Genomic DNA, 18,928 nt, shown 5'->3' on the forward strand with positions numbered 1-18,928 from the left:
TCTCACTGTTGTGGCCTCTCCCGTTGCGGAGCACAGGCTCCGGACGCACAGGCTCAGCGGCCGTGGCTCACGGGCCCAGCCGCTCCGCGGCATGTGGGATCCTCCCGGACCGGGGCACGAACCCGTGTCCCCTGCATTGGCAGGCGGACTCTCCACCACCGCGCCACCAGGGAAGCCCCAACCTTCTCCTTTTGAAGCCTTCTCCATCTTTGTTATGGCAGTTCCATCCTTCCAAGCTGCTCAGGCCAAAACCCTGAGTCCTCCTTGCTTTCTTTCCTTCACATTCCACACCCAGTCTGTGAGGAATCCCTGTCAGCTTATCACCGCCACCCCTATCTCCCTGGTCCAATCACTCTCCTCTTGCTCCTGGATTATTTCAATAGCCTTCTCATTGGTCTCTGCTTCAGCCCTTACCCCCTATTGTCTATTGTCAACCCAGCAGTCAAAGTGGTCCTATCACAGTGTGTCAGAAGATGACACTTTTCTACACAAAACCCTCCAGTGGCTTCCAGCTCACTCAGAGTTAGGGCCTCATTTGGCCTGTCACCCCTACTTCTTCTCTGACTTCCCCATTCTGCCACTCTGGCTTCTTGGTTGCTCCCAGAGCACTCAGGCATATTCCTGCCTCAGGGCTTTTGTGCTTGCTGTGCTTTCTGCCTCAAAAGTTGTCTGCCCAGATATCTTGTTTCCCAGACTCCTTCAGACCTTTGCTCAAATACCTCCAGAGGTTTTCTTTGGTCACCTACTTAAAAGAACACCCCTCAAACTCCTTATGTCCCATCCCTGCCTAATATTTCTCCATAGCATTACTTTTTTTTTTTTAACATTTTTACTGGAGTTTAAATGCTTTACAACGTTGTTTTAATTTCTGCTGTATAACAAAGTGAGTCAGCTGTACGTATACATATATCCCCATATCCCCTCCCTCTTGCGTCTCCCTCCCACCCTCCCTATTCCACCCCTCTAGGTGAACACAGAGCACCGAGCTGATCCCCCCGTGCTACTCCATAGCATTTCTAATTATATTGCAGGCACATATTTTCTTTATCATCTGTCTCTCCCACCTGGAAGGTCAGGTCTATGAGGGCTAGGATTTTTATGCTTTTGTTCTCTGCTGTGTCCCCAACCCCTAGAAGAATGCCTAGCATGCAAAAAGCACTCAATCGATATTGGTTGAATAAATGATTGCCCCACATCCCAGTTGTTAGAACAGGCCCAGGTGACCTGCTGGGCAGAACTTCCCCGCTCCTACCCTTCTATCTCCCTGTCCTTCCCCAGTTTTTACTTAGGAGCCACCTGTCCTGCACTTGTTATAGGTGGAAGGCTGGTGAATGCTGAGTTATTCCGCAGCAGGTGCATTCCTGCTGCCGTCATCAAGTATAGCAGTGGTGGTAGAGCAGGAAGTGTGAAGTTTGCATCCTCTGATTGCCATGGTTGCAAAACAGAACCCGAAACTAGGTAAACTTGATTTTGGTTGTTTTCGGATGCCATTCATCGAGAATGGAGGGAGGAAGATACTTCCTCCAAAGGAGAATTTGGTGAGGCTCCAGCAGGATGCTGCTGCGGTAGGAAAAGCTCCACACTCGCCACACCCGCTCAGACTGCGGCTCACCTCAAGTTTCAGCCACACCAACCACAGGGCTCTGAAACTGCCAAGAGAGCCTCTAACCAAGAATTTGATTCCCCCTCCTGGATTTAAAGTTCAGAAAGCAGATCCTTGACTTTACCACCCAAGCATGCAAGAGGCGTGGAAGGCGGAGAAATGCGGAGGTTGAGATGGCAATACCAGCTTGGCAATATGCGAGGTCTCTGATGGAGGGCAGCCGGCAAACGTGGGGCCGGGCCGGCCGGGGTCCGAGGTCTGGGCTCTGGGAAGGACGGCGAAACACGAGGCAGTGCCAAGGGGCACCGCCATACTCGGGGTGGTAGGGAAACGGATTCCCAACCTGCTCTCCCATTTCCCGGGGAGAGTTGGGGAAATTTCTTTTTGCTGTAGAACTGTCCAATTAAAGAGTCCTCATTTTTAGGGGGAAAATTGCCAGTGAATTGTGACACGTACACCTATACTCGCAGGGTGCGTGCCGCGTGGAGCTTTCTCCACTCAGCAGAACTCAAGAAATGAGCCTTTTGGCCGGACCGTAAACGTGGTGTGTGTGTGTGTTCGTGAAGGGGTGTAGTTCCAGCGACAGGCGAGTCCCCAGGGGCGAGGTGTCCTCCATTCCGCGGGGTTTAAGTTTCGGTGGAAATTTTTCCTCAGAGGCTCCGCCTCCTTCACCTTGGCAACGGGCGCCGGGGCGGCCTCGCAGCCGAGCCCGACCCCCGCGCACCTGGCGGCCGTCTCTCCGGGGGGAAGGGGCGGGGCCCGACGCGAGCTCCCCTGAGCCGGGCAGGCAGGTTGGGCTCCGCCTCGGCTCGGGCCCCGCCCGCGCTCCCCCGAGGGCGCGGGTTGGGGGGCGGGGGAGCGCAGGAGAGGCGCGGCTCCGCCACGGGCTGACGCACCGTCGGAAAGTTGCGCGCCGACCTTCTTCCACCTCGTACTTTCTTCCCGGGGCACCGCTGTAGACTTGGAGCTGGGTGGGGAGGACCCGGGCCGAGGCGTGAGAGCGGCCGCCGGCCGGGGCGCAGAGCGGACTGTCCCGGTCCCGGCGAGGAGCCCGCTCCCCCTTCCTCGCGGTGCCCACCGCGGTGGTGGCACAAACTTTCTGGACTGTTCCCGGCCAGTCCCGGCGAGTCCCGCACCGGGCCGGGAGGAGGAGCCGCGGCCGCTGACAGGTACGTGGCGTGCGGATCTGAGATTTGCGCCTGAGGGATTCTTTTATTTTAGGGGTTATGGGAAGGCGGAGAGCAGAAGTATCCCTTGCCTGCGTTCTCCGACTGGGCGGGAGGAGCAGGAATTGGGAGGGGGGGCCCCCGCTGGGACTATCCCAAGCAAGATCTCTGTGTCGGGCCGAGGCACGGCGGGGAGGAGGGGGCTCCCAGAGCTGCTGGACCGGGCGTGACTCGGTGACTGATCCCGGGGGAGAAAGAGCCAGCTTGTTTTGACGGAGAAGGATGGCACCTGGGCTCTCCACCCTTTTCTTGGTTCTTGGGGCCAGAGAGCCGGATCCTACCGGAGGAACAGGCAAAGGAGAAGAGATCTAGGGCTCAGTCTTCCTCTCCCCACCTCCTCGCTTTCACACAAGAGGCAGAGGCGGACCCACTCTGAGGATTGCAGCGCTTTCCTGGTGTTAGGACTTACTTGTTGGCTCTTGCTCAGTTTCATCAAGTTCTCTAATGAAACTGCGTTCAAGTCGTGGTTGTTATTGATGATGATGATGGTATGTGTGTGCGTGCGTGTGTGTCCTGCTCCGACCTTAACAAAGGTCCCTTGTTAATTCCACTTCTGGTAGGGAGTGGTACTAACTTCTGTCCTATCTCAAGCCCAACCAGAGAGAGGTGTTGGTGGCAGCGGTAGCCTTGTTTGCTTGGGACTTTGGGAATCACGTGGGCAGTTCGATGCATTAGCCCAGCTCTGTCCCAGCCACTTGGATCCATCCATTCTTAATAGACCCGGTTTATGTTAATCCCAGACTCCTAATTTATTCGGGTTTATTAAGAATGGGTGGATCCAAGTGGGTGGGATAGAGCTGGACTAATACACACTGCTATCTGTAAAATAGATATTCAACAAGGACTGTATAGCACAGGGAACTCTACTCAATATTCTGTAATAACCTAAATGGGAAAAGAATCTGAAAAAGAATAGATGTATGTATTTGTATAACTGAATCACACTGCTGTACACCTGAAACTAACAACATTGTAAATCAACTATACTCCAATATAAAATAAAAATTAAGAAAAAAAAAAGACCCGGCTTCCACCATTCAGCAGGTGCTGCAGCCTTAGGCATCCCAGGTGGGGAGTATTTCCCGTGGAAGGAAGGAGCCCAAAACAGAGGAGAGACAGCCCTAGGGAGGAGTAGTAAACAATGCACACCATTTGTTGCTTTCTTGTAGATTGGGCCCACTCCCTGCCTTCTCTGGCAGGGCCCTGCTATCAAATTCATCTCATTAGAAAGTCAGCTGCTCTCTGCTAATAGCCACAGCTGCCCTGATGAAATTATGTAGGTCATTGAAAAATAATTCCTGCTTAATCACCTTTATCCTGTTGATTAGCGAGAGAAAAGATTTCCTCTTCTTAATGTACCATGCCTGGTCAGCAGGGTCACCTGCTTGACCTCAAGTTCACTTGTACACCTGGCACTAGACAGGATGTTTTCCCTGAAACTGCCCAAATGTAGCGTACCACAGCCCAAGACCACATCTGGAGAAGTTTAGTGGTCTTCTCTGGACAGAAATTGAGCAGGAGATTCAGTCCATAAATTTACTTTTTAGTGCAGCATATTTGTTGGCTTTAGATAACTTTTCAGATAATTAAAGGCTGGTTTCTTTTAGTTCCAGTTAACCCCTCTCCGCACAGCTCATAGAATTGTTTCCATACTTGTCTTGAAATAAATTAAGTTTGGGGTCCCATTTGTCATTTGACCTGTAGCTTTAGGAACAGGATTAAACTGTGTGCGGCATGTGGAAAAGACAAGAGAAACTGAGTATCACTGAACTAGATTCAGAGAGAGATTTAGAGTGGTCTCATAATCTAGACCTGTCTACCCAGCTAGCTTCCTACTTGCCTCTAGATAGAGACACTGTGGTTGTATCACTTTCAATGTAGGCCTTTGAAGACCAGAAATGAGAGGCCTGTTTTACTGTAGTGTCAGTAATGCATTGCTGGACAGTTCTTCATGATAACTTCCCAAATTTGGTCCAAAACACTTTCTCTGCAAAGTTCTTTCTGTTGTAATAGGAAGCCAATAGATTATGTCTGCAAATCAAAAAGCAGATGTACAAATTATGTTGAAATATAGAGGTACATATTAGAAGAAGCCTGAGGAGTGACTTTTGAAATTATGTTCTTGTACTTTATTTTTATTTATTAAAAAAAAATACTTATTTGGCGGCATCAGATTTTGGTTGCAGCATGTGAGATTTTTCATTGCGGCACGCGGGCTTCTCTCTAGTTGTGGCGCACGGGCTCTAGAGCACACAGGCTCAGTAGTTGTGGTACGTGGGCTTAGTTGCTCCGTAGCGTGTGGGATCTCAAACCCGGGTCCCCTGCGTTGGAAGGTGGTTTCTTAACCACTGGACCACCAGGGAAGTCCCCTTGTATTACTTTTATAAAGAAAATTTGGTAAGGAAGCTCTCTCTCTCTGCAAATATAAAACAATTGCTTTCTCTGATCCCTGCTGAGATGCTCGATCTTTGTTCTGTGTGCATTTGTCTCATAGGGCAATACATAGACCCTTTGAAGAGCTGGACCCTCAGATTCTGGCCTTGGAACATGATTTACATCTATTTCACTCTTACTCTCAGTGACTTCTGACTCTTAGTTTTTAGCCTACATAGGAGAACAGTGCTCGAGTGACCAATAACTTCAGGTACTTCATTTATAGGGATCTCTTAGTGAAGACAATAACGGAAAGTAACATTTTTATAGTGCTTTGTGAGTAACAAAGTGCTTTCACAGGTACCGTATTTGTGCTTTGTGCTTTAACCATTTTGTAGTTGGTGTATTATATTCAGCTTACACAGGAGGAAAATAGATGAGATTCAGAGAAAATAAGGAACTTTTAGGTGCATACTTTGTTCCTGTATGTGGTGGACTCAGACCCGAATGCAGGACTTTTCTGATTTAGAGGCCAGGCTTTTAATTTTTTCTCTGCTACATTTTGTGCAGTGTTTAGCATGGGACCTTATTTCTCATTAATCAAAATGAGTGCTCACTGGGGACAGGAATATATAGAAACACGTACTTATACATGTGTGTACATGCATATAATCTTTATATCCTTTGCATCTCAACAGTGTAGCTGTACCCCAGGAGGTGGGACAGGTGATAAATGCCCCAGTAGTTGCCATAAGGAACTTTTGGTAGGGTCTAATAAAATTGAGAAAAATCAGAAAATAGTAATCTAAATGTGTGATTTACAAATATGGAAGTAATTACTAGAAAAAACATCTAAAAGAATTGAAGGGGCTTCTTTTGGAGAGTGGAACTCAAGGGTGAGGAGGAGCCAGGCAGGCGTCTGCTGTTTTTGGCCATGTACCTTATAACCTTATACCTTATATTTTATGCTGTGTACATGTGTGTGTATATATGTATGTATATGTATATATTTAAGATATCCTTTGGCAAGGAAAGAGTAAAGCTTTGTTTTCAGAATTTTAGAGCCGAAAGGGACCACAGAGATTGTTTATTCTCCATCCTTTGATTTTACAGATGAGGAAATTGTGGTAGAGGAGTTTAATTGTTTTGCCAAGGTCACATGACTGTGGAGACACCCCTCTCCCAGCACAGGTTCACACCCTTCCCCAGTCAGCTGGAAATTTCCCCCATGCTTGTGATTCCTCAGTTACCTTTCCAAGCACTGCTCTCTTGTCCTTTCCATCTAGTTTTTACAATGTTTGAATAGGTTACAGGGCTGCGGATTCAAAGGTAGGTAGCTATCTCTAATTCCTCATATTTCCATTATGAAAATGCTTCAAATAGTTTCAGAGTCTGCAGAATCCTTCTTTTTTTGGTTAATTCTGAAATAACTTAGAGACACCTTTGCAGTTTGTTTGCAACTGTTCAGGAACTGACAGTGTTGAATTTGATAAATACTGGAGTTTGGTCTAAACTTTTATCCCTAGAAGCTATTACTAACGGGAGACGGTAAGGGGCCCTTCCAATGTCTATGTGTGTTGCTCAGTTTTGAAGTTCTGAGAATAAGGAAACAACTGTCTTCCAAAAGAGAGGTAGAGGCAGATAATATTGCAGAGCTATAATAGAAAAGTTTTTAACACCCTAAGATTTCCCTTTTCTTTATACATAAAGTTTTTTCCTACTTCCCCTCCAATTATATCACTAACTTAAAATAAAACTTTATTTTTTCTGATTATACACACAATACATATTATTCAACATTCAAACATCACAGAAATATGTAATGTTGAAAGATAAAGTGCACTGTGATCTTGTATTCTAGAGAAACTTCCCCCAAATTTCCCTGTATTAAAATATATTTATTATTGTGATTGTTAATAACAAGTGGGGTAATATAAAACAACTTTCAACTTCGTTTTTATTTTTAACTTAATTGGTGTTGAAAATGTTCCCATGACCATACATATAGATCATACTGTATAGTATTGCATGACAGATTATTTTAACAGTTTCCTATTGTTGGAAATTTGGGTTGTTTCCCATTTTTCTATAGTAAGACTAGTGCTTTAGAGAACATCCTTTAAAGTCTATCTTTGCACACTTGTGTAGGAAAGGTTTGTGAAAGAGTCAGAGGTATGAAAATGCTAAATTCCTCTAATTTACACTTCCTCTAAGTGTCCCTACATTTTAAATTATATTAATAGCTTTTTTTTTGAAGATATTGGACTGAAGATAGAAATTATTGTTACATGACCCGACTGAAACAAAAGGTCGTAGTAACAGAAGGTGCTGAGCTTTTAGGTAAGGCTTATTACCTCTTTTCTTCACATGTCAGGTTCTTTTTGGTTTTAATGCTTTCCCCAAGAGAACATAGTAATTGATAACAGCTATAAAAATACTCTGCAGTTGTCGGATGAGCTGCTAATTATTTTTTATGGAGCATAGTTAAAAAAAAATTTTTTTTTAAGAACATTATTCTAGGACATGCTATTAAGGAGTTCAGAGAATCTACCAGGTTTTGCAGAATGCAGAGTGAGTGTATTTTAACTCCTCTTCTTGTATGAAAATTTACCTCTGTTGAAATATTGGTCATGGGTCAATTTTAAGATCTTTAGGCCTATAGAAAGTCCCAGGAACTGATTTCACTCATCTGTGTGTGGCAAATGTGAAATGTGATACTTTGGCTAAATTTCACGACCCAGGCTCATTGAAGGAGGAACATTTCAGAAATTCCTGTGGCAAAGTTTTTATTGACCATCTTAGAGAGTTGATTAATATTTTCATCGAGTCCAAGCTTTGTTCATAACCATTCAATTAGAAGATGATGTTGCATTCCTCAAGATGAGTATCTTCTGCTTTGTGTTCATGGAACTTGTACTTGGAGTTCATTCACGATTTTCTTTGTAATATATCAGAATGATTATAAAAGTATCTTAACAAATATAAATATCTGTACAATATGAACATATACACACCTTATGTGTATATATATATATGACATATATATACATGTGTGTATTTATGCATAAGTGATATAAGCTATACTCTAAAAATATGATCATCGGGACTTCCCTGGTGGTTGAGTGGTTAAGACTGCACTTCCACTGCAGGGGGCACAGGTTCAGTCCCTGGTCGGGGAACTAAGATCCTGTATGCAGCATGGCGCAGCCAAAAAAAAAAAAAGATCATCAGTAGGTCATTTAGCATGAAACTTTGTGCATCCTCAAAATGAAGATGATGCTGCCCATATTTTTTGTATTAGGAAAAATGTTTCTTGATATTTTTTGTATGAAAAATTCTTTTGTAAAAAAAGAATTTCTTAGAATACAAGAGAAACTTCATCGTTTGTATATAGTTCTTTCGATTTTTTTTTCGTGGGAAGATGCAACATACCTTATGTATTAGTCTTGGTTACTGCCTGTTCTCTAACATTGTCACTTTTTTGGTAAGTTGCATATTTAAAATCTCTCCTGTTTGTGTATATTGCAGACTGTTTACACTTTGGCTTATTTTAAGCAAGATGCAGTAATTTAAATGCTTATGAAAAATGTGACAATAGGACTTCCATTGACCTTGATTTGCTTCAGGAAATACCAGATAACCTGCTATTTACCTGAGTTGTGTTAGAAACTTAATGGTTAATGCTAATCTCGTATCAGCTTGATGAAGTTTGACCTTCTCTCAATTTCCTCCTTGTTCTTCTCCACTGGGTTCCTGTTGTAGACTTTGTATGTCTGATTTGGAAAGTGGACCCTGCAGTTGCTCTTGATGAATCAGCTTGTAAGTTGTGTTTAGGTGTCTGCAGGCTGGTTGTGTTGCCTCCTGCCTCTTTTTCCTCTAAAGTAATCCCAACCTCTTGATCATGTTCTAGGATTAGTTTGCCACCTAGGAGTGGTCATTCCTCCCCAGTGAATCACAAAAAACGAGTCGGTCTGATGAGGCTTCCTGACTCAAGACTGACTGATTCAGCCTGCTGTCCTGCGGGCTTCTGTCAGGATGGGCACGCCAGAAGCAAACTCTCAACTTGGCTCCCTTCCCTATATGGATAATCCCTAAATCCGCATCCTCATTGCTGACCTTTGGACTCCTAGGCTTGCTTCTCCAGTCCTGCTGCATAGGTCTCCATTTCGATCCTGACATCAAATTAAACTGTAGGGTGACACGAGTAGCTCATCTTAATCACCTAGCAGAGTACCTTATTTTGAATAGAATCCTGTACGTGTTTGTCGTTGATGGTCTGCCTCTTATTATCACATGGGCAGTTATAATATTTTTTTACCTGGTTTTTGTTTTCAGTTTTTCTTTCTGTAATCCATTTTCATGCCACAGTCAGTTTGATTTTATAAAGTATAGCTTTGCTCATGTCTCTGATCACGGTCCTTTTTGCCTACTGGATAATGACTCAGTCCAAGCTGTGATGGTTAAATTTAGGTACCAATGTGACTGGGCCGCAGGGTGCCCAGAGAGTTGGGTAAACATTATTCTGGGTGTGTCTGTGAGGGTGTTTCTGGATGATATTAACACTGGAATTGGTAGACTGAGTAAGGCAGATGGTCTTTCCATTGTCGGTGGGCGTCATTCAATCCATTGAAGACCTGAATTGAACAGAAAGGCTGAGTAAGGGAGAATTCTCTCACTCTGCCTGTTTTTGAGCTAGGGCATCCATCTTCTGTGCCTTTGGCCTCAAACTTGGACTTGAACTATATTATCAGCTGTCCTACTTCTCTGGCTTGCTGAGTGCAGACCTTGGGACTTCTCAGCCTTCATAATTGCATGAGCCAATTCCTTATAATAAACCTTTCTATCTGCCTCTCTATATATATACACACACTCATCTCCTTTATATATATGTCTCCTGTTGGTTCTCTGTCTCTGGAGATCCCTGACTAATACTCAAGGCATCTATGATCTGGTGCCCTGTTTAGATCCTCGGCTCTGGCTGCCATGCCGATCTCTTCCTCATTCCTGAGCACACCTGCCTATTCCTTTTTCGCCATCTTGTTGGGACCAGTCCTTCCTCTTTCCAATTATTTCAATGATGTGAATTCTTCAAACCCCAGTTCAGAGTCTGTGTCCTCCTTTAAGCCTTTCTTGGCTCTCTTGTCCTGTAGCAGTTTCCTGGCATCTGAATCTCTGTACTGAAATTTTAGGAATTTAGTCATTTGATGCTTTCTAGTGTTATCTTTTGTGTAATTATTCTTCTTCCCAATTATATTATAAACTCCATTAGGACTTGGATCAAGCTCTACACTCCAAATCCTCCACCGTTCTTAGTTTTGCTTCACATTGTAGGTGGCCAGTGAGTGTTTACTGCTTTTTTTTTTTAAATTTTTTAAAAAGCACTAAGCTCTACCAAGGAAGGAAAGGCAAGTGTAGGGCATGTGTGCTCAGTCCCCCATCTTGAGCTCATGGAAGAAATGTCTAGTTCATTGCCCACAGGACCCAGAACTCTTTATCAATGCAGGGATCCAGAAGGACTCTGCCAGCTGTTTGGGGTTGTTACTAGAAATGAAACTTATATATCATCCTCGACCTAGAGCCAACTATTCCTAAGGAAAAATTGTCATATTAAAGTCCTGTTGAATTAACCCTTTCCTGAGGTACTGCTTTGCACCTATTTTTGCTCTCATCTGCTTTGCTCTTGTCTCTTATAATTCCCTTTGCTCTGCCTCTGGCTAAGTTGTTTCATATCTTTCTCTGTAAATATGTTACGTAGCCTGTTGGTGTCAATAATTTGAACAAGGGTGAAGAAGACGAAATATGGAAAATGAGCTGTATGTTCCTAGGCAGTTTGGATTTGTCAGATTTTATGCACGTTTCATTCGAGCTCTGTTTGCTTTTCCTCATTTCTCCTGCAATTGAATGTAGTTTTTTAAAAAAAGTTATTTATTTATCTTTGGTTGCGTTGGGTCTTCATTGCTGCGTGCGGGCTTTCTCTAGTTGTGGCGAGTGGGGGCTACTCCTTGTTGCGGTGCGCGGGCTTCTCACTGCGGTGGCTTCTGTTGTTGTGGAGCATGGGCTCTAGGCGCACAGGTTTCAGTAGTTGTGGCTCAAGGGCTCAGTAGTTGTGGCTTGCGGGCTCTAAAGCACAGGCTCAGTAGTTGTGGCGCCCGGGCTTAGTTGCTCCATGGCATGTGGGATCTTCCTGGACCAGGGATCAAACCCATGTCCCTTGCATTGGCAGGCAGATTCTTAACCACTGCGCCACCAGGGAAGTCCCTCGAATGTAGTTTTTGAGGAACATCATTGGAAATCTGACTCATTATGCTCTTTGGCACGCCTTTTAATCTGAGAGTATTGCAAACCCTCTGCACTTTCCATCCCCCTTCCCCCGCTCTCCTGCACTTATCTTCTAACATATTACAATTTACTTATTTATTATGCGTATTGTTTATCAGCTGTCTCCCCGAATAAGAACATAAAGCTCCACGAAGGGCAGGGATCCTGGTTGAATTAGTTTTGACTGTCTTTGGCTCTGTGTCCCAAGACGTAGACCAGTGCCTGCCATCCAGTAAGTGTTGAACTGAGTGGGCGTTTGCTAACTTGAAACTTTCCACCACCACATCCCCTTTGTTGTCTGGACTTTCTGTTGAATCCTCTGGGCTCTCTTTCTTTTTCCCTCCTTCTATTCGGACCTAGTTAGTTCTTTCAAACCATACGCCTACCTATTCCCCAGGTCTTTGCCTTTGTAACAGCCACATCACTAGCCAGGGTAATTTAGAGTCACAAAGCACTATCACATATACGATCTCATCTGAAGTATTTTTGAGTCTGTGATGGCAATGAATTCTTTAGGGCCTGTCTTTCACCAGAGTATGCCAGTTAGCAAAGTCTCGTCCCATCAGGGGATGCAGCCATTCTTCAGTGTGTGCTAGGCATACCCTCCCCTTGGCTGCGCTGTTGCCAAATTATAAATAAGGAGCATGCCTCTTTGATAGCAGCTTCTGGCCTTCTAGGAACAATCATTATATTTCCCAGGAGAGTGTGTATATGGTATAAGGCCCTCAAGTAAAGTGGTAAAAATGAGAAAGGAAAAAAGAGAAACAGACAACCACCAACACGTTTATGGGACACTTTTCAATGGAAAGTACTTGGCTAGATGCTGAGAAACTATTATTGCCCCAAAGTTAATTTGATAGCGGGAGTTCCATGTTGATGTGTCCAGCAGGAATTGGAGACACAAGCATGGAATTGAAAACGCTGGCCTGAAGGATGCAGATCATGTAGAGATGAGAGCCGGTGGCTTTTAGGTTCTCTACCAGTAAATTGCTCTTCCTGTCCTCCTGGCCCCTGTCGTTGCTGAGCTAAGAAGATGGAGCCATTTTCTTCCTAAAGGGCTTCTGTTCTTGCCTCCAAGCCTTGGGAGCGCTCAATAACATTAGTGTCTAATGATGACACAGGAATATTCCTGTGAGCAATTGCAGAGCTGAAGGCATGTTACACATTGACAGGTGCTCACAAATCTCCTTTTGCTGTTTTGAAATATCACTGCCAGGGGAGTTGTATACATCTTGTTCTGGCAGAGTAGTCTTAAATAAATACTCATTCCTTTTACCTATTACTTTAAGAGAAATGCCAGCATTTCATCTTCAGGCTGCCAGTAGCAATTTTGGAGAAATTGTATTATAACTTTTTCAAGATACTTATTTTCATATAGTGCATTTATTTATACATTCATATATTAATGTTATTCTTAATGATGAAGGGACCTGCACTTTGAGGTTAGTGGAAAATCAGGGGTTAAATGGAGGTCTTTGATCAATTACAGTCTCTGGTAAATTAATTAACAAGTTTCTATCATTGTTGGAGGCAACATGGGTGAGGTGGAGAGAGGATGCAATTTGGATGCAAATCTGGTTCAAATCCCCGCTTTACTATTTAGTAAATGTGTGTCTTTGCACCAGTTACTTTCCTATGATGAACCTCAGCTTCTTTATCTTTAAGTGGAAATAATAATGCCCAACCCAGGAGGTTTCCGTGAGGGTTAAATAAGATAACTCATGTGAAGTGCTTACCATGGAAGTAATAATCAATACATGGTAATTGTTATTTATTACTGAAGCTCTGTTAGCACTATTCTAGGGATTGTTTGGGGGTCTTTCAAAACGTATGTAAGATATATGTCTGCAAGGCCACAAAAGATGGTGACAGATATGTATTTGACACACAAAAAAATCAGGACAGCATGTGGTGAAGTGTTATTTGTATAGAAAGTAATTGCAAGAAACCAGGAAGGTAGAGGTCACTGTGGTCACAGGCTTCAAGAATCATGGTGGGGGTCATATTAGGATTCCTTTGGTTGTAAATTTTAGAAATTTAAACTGTACAGAAAGGGAATTTATTGGTTCATATGGTCAAGGGTATGGGAGAAGTGAAGGCAGTCTTGGAAACCCAAACTGAAAACCCCTATACCACCAAGACTGTCTGTGTCTTATCCCTACTTCTCTCTGAGTCAGTTTCCTCCATGTGGCTGGGGGCATGACTGACAGAAAGGCAAGGTATCACCCCGAAAGAGGGCCTGACTTTCTTTTCGTCTACATCTCAAAATCCCAGGAATGCCTCTGCTCGACTTTGCATGGGTGACACCCTTTTCCCTGTGGCCAGGGGCACAAATTATTTGGAAATTGGCAGCCCCATCTAGAAATACATATCCATAGTTAGGACAGGGAGAAAGAACAGTCTCCTGAAAGAAGGATTGTGCCATTCATAAAAGAAAGGAGGGTGCTGGATGGAGGAGCAGGAGGCGTGTTTACTTTTGAGGGGGAAGAGGACAGCTTGAGCTGGTTGCAGGGTTAGAGGCAGGTGTGCAGAGCACTGAACCAAAGGCACAGAGTCCAGAATGAGAAGATGGGTTGTATTAGTGAAACAGGATCAGGTAGACTCAGGGTGAGTGGTTTGAAGGGGTTGGCTGAGGAGTTTGGACTGATCTGATGGGCATAAATCCTAAGAATCGACATCAAATTGACAATAGACATGTTGGATCCTGGCTTTTATTCTTTAAAAATAGGTTTCGTATTCTTTTGTTTCACTTTCATCTAGGTATGCATATTACATATGTGTGTGTGTTCGTTGGACTGTGATGTAAAATGTACTTTTTAGATCAAAAAAGTTTGCAGGCCATTGTAGTTAAATTAAACTGGCAAATAAAAGCACAAATAAATCTCAAAAAAAACAGGTTTCATATTGTAGGCTGAGTATTTGAATTGGTAACTTGAGGACTAAGTTGAGTACACTGGAGAAGTTACATTCATTGAGTACAGACAAGGTAGTCTTTGTAGTCAAGAGGCGGATGTCCGGCCTGGCACTACCTTAAAAATTAGATGTTGTCAAGCATTTATCTTACTTTTCCTGTTTTAAAAAAAACAAACAAAAACCCTGTATTTCAGAGTAACCAAATAGATTGTTTGAACAAAAATCTTATTTTTAGAAGAATTCCAGCTAATAAATGCAGAAGGAATGATATAAAGAAAATAGTATCATTTCGTTACCCCTAATGAAATAACAGATCTAGGTAATGATCATCTGTGACTGTGAAAACTATTAGGTCAAAGACTGATTGGGAACTTTATAATTGATGGATCAGGCTGATAACCCCAGAACCCACTGATCAATATTAACATTACAAAAAGAGAAAGAAGTGAATACGTGCCCCCTAATTTGATGCAATAGGGAATATATAGAGCCATCTCTGAAGTTTCTTGCCAAAAAGCTGAATGTGATTCTGATCAAGACTTTAGATCTGACTACTAGTTTATAAGAAGCATAGGAAAAAGAGGACCTTGTCAAAAAATATCATGGAGATGTGATCAGCCAAATCTAGAATGCAGAAATTTCTGTAGGACAAGTTATTCAGTTTGTTCAGTAAATAAATGGCAAGAAAAACAAGGAAGAGGAACTATTATTTTTTCCCCCAAAGTCAGTGTCAGATAAGTGTTTTTATTTATTGTATTTTTATTTATTATTTTTTTAAAAGTGGCATTGAGACTTAAGAGACATAACTATGTTTGGATCTTGGTTTGGCTAAATCAACATAAAGTTATAAATTATAAATATAAAATTATGAGACAATTGGGGAAATTTAAACTCTGGATATTAGACAAATTAAAGGACTCTTAAAAAAAGGAATGATAATTATATTATTATTAAAAAAGAGTCTATTTCTTAAAGATACATACTGAAATGTTTTTCAGATTATATGATATTGTATTAGTTTCCTATGACTGCAGTAACAAATTAACACAGACTGGGTGGATTAAACAACAGAACTTTATTCTCTCTTATTTCTGGAGGCTAGAAGTCTACAATCAAGGTGTAGGCAAGCCCATGCTCCCTCTGAGATGCTAGGGGAGAATTCTTACCTCTTCCAGGTTTGGAAGCTGTCCTTGGCTTGTGGCTGCATCTCTCTGCACCGTCTCATGGCCTACTCCTCTTGGTATGTCTGTGTCTCATCTTCCTCTGCCTGTGTCCTATAAAGATCCATGTGATTGCATTTAGGGCTTACTTGGATAATCCAAGATAAAGTCCTCCTTAAGGTCCAAAGTTACAGTCATGGTTTTTTGCCATGTAAAGTAATATTCACAGCTTCTGGGGATTAGGAAGTGATATATGTTTGCGGACCATTTTTTCCTGCTTATTTCAGATATGATATATGCAGTTTGCTTTAAAACAATCCAGCAGAGGAAAGGAGTGGGAATGGAAGATTATAAATAGCTATACATTGTTAATTCTTGAGCCGAGTGATGGCAGTTCATCATACTACTCTCTCAACTTCGTAAGTACTGAAAACTTCCATAATAAAAAGTGAAAACCAGAAAAGGTAAACCAAAATGCCTTAGTAATCAGGTCCTCTCAGAATCTGGAACATACCATATCAAGCCCTGATAAATACAAACCTCCATTTTCTTCTGTTCATAAAAATTAGATATGAGACATCTAACATCCTCGTTAATCCTTCAAGCTTTTGCTGCCTTTTCAGACATACTTCTTGGTGCTTCTCAAGAAAAGTAAAGGGTGAATGACTATCCCTTCACTTGGAATTCAGAAATTGTAAGACCTGAGACTTAGATAAGAACCCCTTTTGCTCTTCCTCACTGAAATACTGGTGAGTGTGTGAAGGGGCATGGTCCACTGAGGAAACTCATGTGCCAAGTGACATCATGACATCTTTGTCAAGCACATGAAATCATGAAAGGGTCAACATCTTTACTATAGGGCCCATCTTTCAACTGTGTGTGTGTGTGGTTTTGTTTGTTTTTGTTTTTTAAAAATTTTTTATTTATTTATTTTTGGCCACGTTGGGTCTTCGTTGCTGCACACAGGCTTTCTCTAGTTATGGCAAGCAGGGGCTACTCTTCATTGCGGTGCACGGGTTTCTCGTGTGGTGGCTTCTCTTTCCGCAGAGCACGGGCTCTAGGCGCACAGGCTTCAGTAGTTGTGGCTTGTGGGCTCTAGAGCGCAGGCTCAGTAGTTGTGGTGCACAGGCTTAGTTGCTTCGCGGCACGTGGGACCTTCCCGGACCAGGGCTCGAACCGGTGTCGCCTGCATTGGCAGGTGGATTCTTAACTACTGCGCCACCAGGGAAGTCCCCAGAATTTTTATTTCTTAAAATACCACTATATGCCCAATTCAGGCTTAAGTGTATGTGTTACAGAGGATAATGACTGTCAAGACAGTGTTTTAGGCAATTCAAGTTACTTCACATATATTTTAGTTGCTTAATGATTTTTTTAAAGGAAAGAAAACAGAAATTCAATTCATATGCAGAGTCTCCGATCAAGTAATGCCTGGATTGTGACTTAAGTCGCCAAAAGCAGCATGTTTAAATATGCATTTAGCCTTTGGAAGTCAGTTTATTAACATGCCGTGGTTTTTTTTCCTCAGTGGTTTTCATACTGAATTTGTTTCTTTCCAAGTTAAAACCTGCATTTTGAAGGGGTGGTATAGACTCTAGTTGCACAGTCTCAAAATTAGACTTTTTTTAGCTCATAGAATTAGAATTTAGCTGGTACATTTGTTGTTGATATGAGACTGCTAAAACTCAGTTTCCTCCTTTATGTTTGTCCTGAGTGTGGTACAAATTGACCTGTATACATCAGACACAAGAACATGTGGCCAGTTCAGTACAGAATTCAACTTTTTGTGGTATGTGTGTATTCATAGCGTTTATAAGGCTGACTACCTTTTGAACTTCTTACTACATTGCTATGACATGGTAACCCAGGCCTACTGGAGAGCTGTATCTTTTGGAGGTTGTGGACTACAAGTGGCATATCATAGTAATATAGGTATAAAAATGACTTTTCCACGTGGGTGAAGTCATTGGTGGAAGAATAGTTTTAAATCCTTGCGAGTCTCTTGGGCATTCTAGTTGCTTACTAAATGGTTTATTATAAAACTTGATGGTGATTATTAAATCTCTCAGCCATTCCCTCCTTTTAGAGTTGTAAAATCACCTGATTTATGTACCGTATAATAAAGGAGAAATGATATATGGAAATAATTGAGATAATGGTTTACATTTCACTTGATATAGTATCATGATAATCTCTTCTGCATTTTTTAGTGTGTTTTTGTACAAGGAAGAAATATTTACTCAGTAATAAGATATAGGTTCTTTTATTACCCAGGTGTAGCTCAGTTTTTCAGGAACACACATTTTTACATAAAATGAGATACTTCTTAAGTTTTGTTTTTCTCTTTGTTACTTTTTCTTCTTTATCTAAAAGAAGATAAAATTGATGCAGAACTCTGAAAAAGAACTTTGACATTTGCATGACGTTTTTTGGTTTGCAAATAATTAACAAATAAGGAATTCTTAGGCAAAACCAAAGCATTTTCTTTGAGTAAATAACGAATATAGAATACCATCCAAACCTTTAGTGCTTTTACATCCTTAGTGTCTCTCAAATCCATTCATTTCTCTCATCTGTGTTAGCTCCACCCTCTCCTCTAGATTTTTACAATAGATTCTTTTTTTAAAAAAATAAATTTATTTATTTATTTTTGGTTGTGTTGGGTCTTTGTTGCTGTGTGCGGGCTCTCTCTAGTTGCGGCGAGCGGGGACTACTCTTCGTTGTGGTGCGCAGGCTTCTCATTGCAGTGGCTTCTCTTGTTGTGGAGCATGGGCTCTAGGCTTGGGCTTCAGTAGTTGTGGCCCACGGGCTCAGTAGTTGTGGCTTGCGGGTTCTAGAGTGCAGGCTCAGTAGTTGTGGCACACGGGATTAGTTGCTCCGTGGCATGTGGGATATTCTCAGACCAGAGCTCGAACCTGTGTCCCCTGCGTTGTCAGGAGATTCTTAACCACTGTGCCCCCAGGGAAGTCCCCTCTTTCATTTCTGTTTTTTTTTTGGCCACATGGTGCAGCATGTGGGATCCTAGCTCCCTGACCAGGGATCGAACCCATGCCTCCTGCATTGGGAGCATGAAGTCTTAACCACTGGACCGCCAGGGAAGTCCCTCTTTCGCTTCTTAATGTACCCATATTCTTTTAAAAAGCCACAGAGCCTTTGCACATGCTGTTCACAATACTTGGAACATCATTCTCCTCCACCCCCACTGTCTCCATACCTCTCCCCACATAGTCCCCTTTGCTTTTATTAGTTAACTCCTATTTATCTTCAGCTCAAACGAATACATTTCCTCAGGGAAGCCTCTTAACACTAGCTGGGTCTCACTATTATATGCTTGT

The 18,928-nt window shown here is 42.5% G+C and overlaps 1 protein-coding gene across 2 annotated transcripts in view; it reads left to right on the forward strand.

The window, feature by feature from the left end:
- Positions 1 to 2,464: 2,464 nt before the first annotated feature.
- FHIP1A (FHF complex subunit HOOK interacting protein 1A) overlaps positions 2,465 to 18,928 on the forward strand; it is a 286,478-nt gene continuing 270,014 nt past the window's right edge. The window contains exons 1-3 of one of the 2 annotated variants that reach the window (XM_028491776.2): positions 2,465 to 2,772; positions 15,536 to 15,673; positions 15,881 to 16,012. The gene's annotated coding sequence lies outside the window, so the exon portion shown is untranslated. The remainder of the gene's footprint in view (positions 2,773 to 15,535; positions 15,674 to 15,880; positions 16,013 to 18,928) is intronic. The other variant, XM_055085932.1, reaches the window with a different exon arrangement.

Source organism: Physeter macrocephalus, chromosome 7 (assembly GCF_002837175.3).
Source record: "Physeter macrocephalus isolate SW-GA chromosome 7, ASM283717v5, whole genome shotgun sequence".
NCBI classification, from domain to species: domain Eukaryota; kingdom Metazoa; phylum Chordata; class Mammalia; order Artiodactyla; family Physeteridae; genus Physeter; species Physeter macrocephalus.